Source organism: Cupressus sempervirens, chromosome 1, assembly GCF_028749045.1.
Source record: "Cupressus sempervirens isolate cs-2001-9-10 chromosome 1, ASM2874904v1, whole genome shotgun sequence".
In the NCBI taxonomy this organism is placed as follows: domain Eukaryota; kingdom Viridiplantae; phylum Streptophyta; class Pinopsida; order Cupressales; family Cupressaceae; genus Cupressus; species Cupressus sempervirens.
In genome coordinates this window covers 654,674,580-654,682,031 of record NC_143118.1, presented here as the reverse complement: position 1 = coordinate 654,682,031, position 7,452 = coordinate 654,674,580, and positions in this window count along the sequence as shown.

Below are 7,452 nucleotides of genomic sequence, written 5' to 3'. Positions count from 1 at the left end.
AAATCTGGTAACCAAGCACCGATAATCATAAAACATAATTAGGAAACTGACTTAAAAGAATCTGGCACTACAACAAAAAATTCAAGTAGGTGTAGGCATTACAATTGCTTTGTTGAGGTGGGGGAAATTTTTAAGGATGGATTATCTATATTACAGTTAGGAGAATGATTTAGATGCTGAAACTTCTCATGAGTATCCATATTTTTAGGAGCCAAATTTTTGCCTTTTGAAACCTCTTCATTAGATTCCATGTTGTCCCTTCTGATGTTATGTCTGGATACTTCTATTGATGGAGACTTCACTCTGTTGAAATCTACAATACTTTCCTTAAGATTTTATGTAAGTCTTGCAGAATGATCTGGAAAATATAAAGTACTTGTTTCATGTTCTTTTGATTGTTGAGGAGATTTCTTGTTGATTGATCGGTCATTTTTTATACCTTGAGGTTGCAATTGGTGAGCCATATGTTCCTTATGTCCAAGAGAGATTTGGTCATGTATATCATTATTAGTTAGGAGTAGTTCATATGATAGCTTATGATAACTTTTGAAGCTGCCATTTAATTCCATGATGAAATCCTTACTGATCTGACATAAATGGCATTGTTGAAAGGCACTTACAGCATTAGTAAATTCTTGAATTTTCTTTTTGAGTTCACGTTCTTTCCATATCTCCACATTCTCTTGTGTTGTTGCGCTGATATGATTCTTTCTTTTTGAGTTCACTTTTTTTCCACTAATTGTTGAATATTCTATTTTTTTTATATTAATATTTTCTATAACAAATGAAAATAATTTAAATTAAAAGATAGTATAAGATTATTAGAAAAGACATATAAACTAATGTTTACCTCGTAAATCTTTCCCAAAGAAAATCAAAATGGAGGAAGCCAACAAAAGCGGTCATATAAGCCCAAATCATATCAACCAATTGAATTCTAGAAATATAATTTTTTTAAATATAAAATAAATAAATAAACAACAAAACTTTATAAATATTAAAATGACCCAAAAATAATTATTTGTAATTAGTGGAAACTAATTTTAATAATAGAAATAAGTGAATGAAAAATAAATTAACAAGAGCTTTGTTTGAGCTAGTGTCCTTGCCTGTTGACACAAGCAAAAGCTAGATTTTGAAGCAAATAAATTAGTAAATATAGCTCAATTACAATGGCGGAAATTTTTTTCCCAAAGAATTATGAAGTATGTACTGTATCACCTAGTTTAGTACAGTAAAATGAACACTAACTATTAAGGAAAGCATTAACAATACTAAAATGAGTAAACACTTAAGATAGGACTGATTTGTTATCACCACAAATGGAGGCAAACCAAGAATGGTAAGCTCCAAATGGTATAACACAATGATGCAATAGATATGTCCCCGATTTAAGGTATGTATGCTCACAAGTATAGCTCAAGTTTAGATGGATGGATGGAGTGAATGAGGCAAGGTTTCAACAATGGAGTCATCGAGTGATTTTGCCATTATAATGGTATTTTGGTAGTTTACGAGCTCTCAAAATAGCATTATAACTTTGCATGGAAGGTGGATTCTTTTAGTGAAGGGAGAGGGTTCAATTTATAGGCTAAGGGCTTAAGGGATGGAGGGGTAAGATGCAAGGATGGCAAAATGGTGAGGGAGGGCTAGGATGCACTTAAAGGGGAGCACATGGATTGTGCAAATGATTAGGGGATGGGTTAGGCTTGGGTTAGGATTAGATTAGGGATGTTAGAGATGTGCAAGTGGATGGTATTGATGAGGGTGGGTGAGTTAGTGGCTAAGCTTAGTTAGTATGGGTGGATGGGGTGGATTAGGCTAAATGGAGGATTAAGGATAGGTTAGGGGCTATTAGATTTGAGGGCTTTATTTATCAAATAGAATTATTTAATAAATGAGGGTTTTGGAATTAGGAGAATAGGATTAATTGATAAATAATGGGTTATTTGATTTATCAATTAGGACTATAGATGATTAATTAAATTAATCAGCTAGGGGATGACAAAGGATTAATTAAATAGGAATTTAATTAATGATGCCTTTAGAGATAGCTAAATAGGATTATCAAAGCGGTGTAATCAGATTTAGGTGTCTACATTTTGCCCCTCTTTGACATAGTGTTGAGACAACACTATTTCAAAGAAGTTCAAATGGAGACGACACAAGGAAGATGTTTTAGCAAAAAGGTTGCCCCAGTCTCGGATAAGAAGGAGAGACTAGACTATGAGATGCCCCCTCAAGAAGGCGGTGGGGAGAGAAGACAAGGCCCGACGGCTTCTTAAAAAGCAAAAGAAAGCAAGATGAGCAGAGACAGAGATTGGCAAAGAGAAGGGGCAGAATTTAGCTCAAACTCTCACGATGAGGTCAGACACACAAGAGGAAGCAAGCTTAGGACGATCCAAGATTGGGGCGAGGACGAAGGAGCGGAGTGCTATAAAAAGGAATCCAGGATAGGGAGAAGGATGAGGGGATTATAAAGCTGATGCAACAAGATTTCAAAGGGTTAGATTGGTGGAAGATGGGTTTCAGAGATCCCTGGGACTAGGATTGTGGATCTTGAAAGATGAGGCTTGGTGGATTGATTGGATTGGTGGATCCCTGAGACTAGGATTGTGGATCCCTAAAGCTAAAAGTGAAGATTGATTCAAAGAGATACTAATGCATAAGTTGTGGTAGGAGAGATAGATGTTGGATATGGATGGGGGATAATGGAGATGAAGGGAATCCATTGAAGCTTTTTGAGGAGGGGGATACTTCAAAGAGAAGTACCACCATGTAGTTTAGCACTAGATTTGCTATAGGACTGTTGGTTAATTGTCAAGGTTACCAAGAACATCAAGGCCGTGTCACCAACCATCCAGAGGATTGACGAATTGACTCAAAACAAGCACGCAAGGATTGCCCCAACATTGCACATGAATCTCAGAGGAAGCAGTGTGGAACTGACACTGGGTAACCCACAAGCAAAAAAGAAAAACAAACAAAAGTCCTGATCAAGACCTTGCACTTGAATTGCCCCATTCATAGCACACCATGATATAAAAGATCATGGCGACTGTGAGGAGGGAACAACCCAAATCACTTGGAAGAGATACGTTAAGAATCATGCTTGAAATCTCGAAAAGAAAATAAATCGAAAGAAAATGCAAATCCATAAAAAAGTTAACTTTTTGCCAAAGAGATCAGTAGGACTGGATACTGATAGACCAAGATCAGACAAGAGGAAGGATGCATCCTACAAGGATCTATCAGTAATATCAAGGACTAGGATGAGCTGGGCAAGAAGAACTCTTAGGACAACATTTTGATGATAAGGGATCTCGTACAAGGATTCGCTAAAGCACTTAACCAAGAGAACTGCAATTTGTGATCAAGCAAGAACTGATGCGAAGAGATGAGAGATATACAATGGGACCAAGATAAGGACTAATGTGCAAGGAAAAGACAATTGACAAATCCAAAGATGTACAAGGGATTACGATACAAAAGCTCAGCATGATAGGATAGCGGCAGGAAAGATAAAGATGAAGAGATAGTGGATGAAAAGCTTGAGATGGGGAGGTAGAGGAAAAGCGTGGGATAAGGAGATAGAGGGGATGAAAAGCTTAGAAGGAGAAGATGGTTTGTGAAAAGCTTAAGATAGTGGGAGTGAGAAGCTCAGGATGAGGAGACAGCAAGGGAAAAGCTCAGGATGAGAGGATAGTGAATGGAAGCTCAAGATGAGGGATAACTGAGGGCTAGATACCAATGAAAAGGGATATACCAGGTGATGGAAAGATGGAGGTAATGCTGGGAGATGCAAGGATAGATGGAAAAGGGAACAATCGATAGAGGGAGTTGGGTAGAATGCCAAAAGATAAGGATTAATAGAAAGATGGACACGACATGGTCTCCAAGGAATAGAGTGCCCCCAGTTAGAATATGCTATTCAAGAGGATTCTTTATGAGGGATGCGGTAGGATTGAATATTGGTCAACAAGAGGGTGAGGGAGATAGATGGAAGCTAGGATGTGAAAGGTTAATGAGGTAGAGGATAAGGAGGATGGGTGGATGAGGCTAATGGAGGGATTGGATGGATGAAAGAATGGGTAGATAAAGGATAGGTGGATACAAACTTTGATGGAAAATGGATGTCAAAGGGATGACCAAAAGCATGTATCTAGTGGTGGATTTATTTCTATCAAGATCCAAAGGAGGATGGTGGGTGAAATGGATAGGATGTGGTTGGTAGGGTTGGATGAGATGGGGATGATGGGTGATGGAATGTGCCCCCAAGTGTACAGAGCATTTGGATGGAGGGATTATGCATGGCGCTTGTTTTCCAAGTTTTCACCATGGTACTTGTCCAAGGCACCTGAATTGCCAAGTTTTCACCATTGGATGATTTTATTTTATTTTTTGTTTTTTTTGTTTTTTTTTAAAACTTTTTTGATGCATTTTTACTCATAGATGTTGGTAGGATGGGTGGAAAAGGATTGGATTGAACAAGTGGAATGGTGGGAGTTTGATAGATAATGGATGGGAAGACATAAGATAGGTGGGTAAATGGATGAGGAAAATGGAAAGATCATCATTGACACACGCCTTGAGAGGTGATAAAGTAGTGGGAAAGATGGTATTGAGCGAGGTTGAGGAGAAAATGGAGGAAGAGAAAGATAAGGACTAAAAGTAGAGTTGGAAGAGGGAGGATGGGAAATTTAGGATAAGAAGCATATGGAATAAGAGTGGATTAGGGGGATGAAGGATGCATATATGGGGATTTGGATAAAGGATGAATGGATGAGGCTTTTTGAGTAGCATGAATGGATGCCAATTGAGATTTTTCTTTGAGATGCATTTCTTTTATGAGCATCTTGGGTATCCACATGACTTTTGACTTTTTCAGCTTGGGCCTTTGTGGCCTCTTGACTTTTTCTTTGATTTGGATCAAATGTTTCTCTTCTTGAACATGAATCTTAGAAGGCACATGTTGAGACTTGGATTTTTGTGGATTTTTGGATTTATGCTTTTTTATTTTGGCATCCAATATGCTTCTGTTAGCCATGGGATGGGAACAAGAGCATGGAGGATATGGAGGGATAATGGATGGAGTGATAGGGTTTAAAGGTTGGAAGGGATTCAAGGGTGAGTACCTTTGATGATCTAGTTGGTGGATTTGAGGGGATGGAAGGATAGATTGGGATATAGGATATGGATGGATATAATTGCCCAAAATGGATGGAGGAGGGAATGAAGGATATGGGCCTAAAATAGATGGAAACGGGGAAGGTGTAGGTCCCAAAATAGATGGAGGACATAAAGGATTCATATGAGGTATATAAGGACCCAAAATGGAGGGTTGGAGATAAGTAGTAGGATAAGGGCCCAAAATAGATGGGGAACAAGATGGATGGGAACTTTGGGGTGGAGATGGAAGGACTTGCGACCATGCAGGGATAGAGGGGATACCAACATCTAGAGATACATTTTTATTTCTTTCTTCAATATGATGTTCATTATTTGGAACACAAGATGTGAGTCCATTATTAGCTAAGGGAGTTGAAGCTTCATATATGATAGTTAGTTCTTCTTCGATGGATCTATCATCATGGATTGTGGGAGATGTATGATCATGGAGCAAAGGGGATGGAAGGAGAGGATCTTGATAGGGATGGGTTGATGGAAATGGATTTTGAGATGGAGTAGGTATGATGGTAGGATTCAGATATGGAGGGGATGGTAAAAGTGGATCATGTAAGGGAATAAGTGGGATGGCAAGATCTTTTGTTGTGTCGGGGGATATTTCAACATGCTTTTGGACAAGATCTTGACAGGAATGGGGGGGAGTGGATGGTATGATAAAAGAAGTATGGATGGTCTCTTTAAGTGAGGTATATGGATGGGTAGGAGTTTCTCCAATGGGGATGAGCTGATGGGGGAGGGACTCATGAGGTTCATTATATGGAATTTGGGTAATGCTAGGAGGAGGAGATGTGGATGGGATTTGGAGGGATTCGATGGATGGGAGGTAGGAGATGGAAGGGGTTTGATAAGTGGGGTGGATGCAATAGGGATGGTAGTGATAGGATGAGATAAGAGGAGTGATGGGTGTGGGAGAGGGAGTTGCTTTGAGCTTCCTTGTAAAATTCCTTGGAGACAAGTGTGTTGGACTAGGAGGAGTAAGGGGATTGAGGTGATGTGTTGTATTAATAGGATTGGTTGGAGGATTTGGAAAGGGGTTTGGAGGATATCGGGATGGTGGATTTGGATTAAGGATGTAGCTACTAGAATTGTTCTAGAATGGTGGAGGTTGGGAGATGAAGGTAGAGGAAGATGGAGATATGACTGATGTATAAGAGGAATATGTGGGCACAATATAAGAAGGAGGTAAGGATGAGGATAATAATGGATTTCCCTTGTCAAAGGCATGGTAAGGAGTACTAGTGGGTATGTTTGGATGAAGGATGGAGCAGTTGGGAGGAATGTTTGGATTTTGGGGGATGGTTGGAGGAATATCTCTAAGGCTTTCAATATATCCGTCGTAGTCGACAAGATCATCATCATTATTGGAATAGGATGAGGTGGGAGAAAGGACAATGCAACCAAACTCATCATGATAGGGTTGGGATTTCATGTTTTGATGATGAGTTGGATGGGGATGGGGTCTTGCATATGGATGAACACAGAAGCTCATGGTTGGATTTGAATTAAGCACAGATTTTGGATTGGTTGATGAAAGATTTCCTAGGGAGAGTCAAAGCTGCATGACAAACCTAAGGAGGATTGGCTGGAGATTTTTGGCTTTCCTGTGGATGGAAGACTTCAAGGGTATGCTGTCAAAAAGTGAGAGTTTTGCTTTTTTATGTGCAGGATTGGTGGCTTTTGGTGTCAACTTCAGGATAGACAAATGATCCTATGGGCATGACACGAGATTGACCACTTGTGGATCCCAACCTTTAGCTTAAGGTGATGAGGGATGACAAGTGACAAGGCTAGATTACCCTAGACAAAGCTCTGTCAAAGGGATAACCTTGGGGAGATTGAGGGATTTGGATAGATTGATTGGATAGCAAACTCTGGTAGAGTAACAACAATTCCTTACAGGCTTGGGTGATTTTGGATTGGGTTGCTAGCTAGCTAGGGGGATGATTTGGATGGACTTTAGATTTGGGATTGTTCTAAAGCAAAGAACTAGATAGATTCGGTTGCGGTGGGGGAGCTTGGATGATTTTTTGATGAGACAGTGACTACGCTAAGTATGCCTTGAGCTGGGAGATTTTTTCTTTTCTGGGATTTTGACCAAAGTTGGCAAACATTCATTCAAAAGCTATGAACAAACAAGCAGAAAAAAGTTTGGAGCAAGCACGTCAAACACACCAACATCCTAGGAAGCTTTTTACAAGGATGAAATTTGGTTTAGCTAGGGAGTTCTTGATATACGCAAGGTACATGAGGCCCAAATCTGTAGAT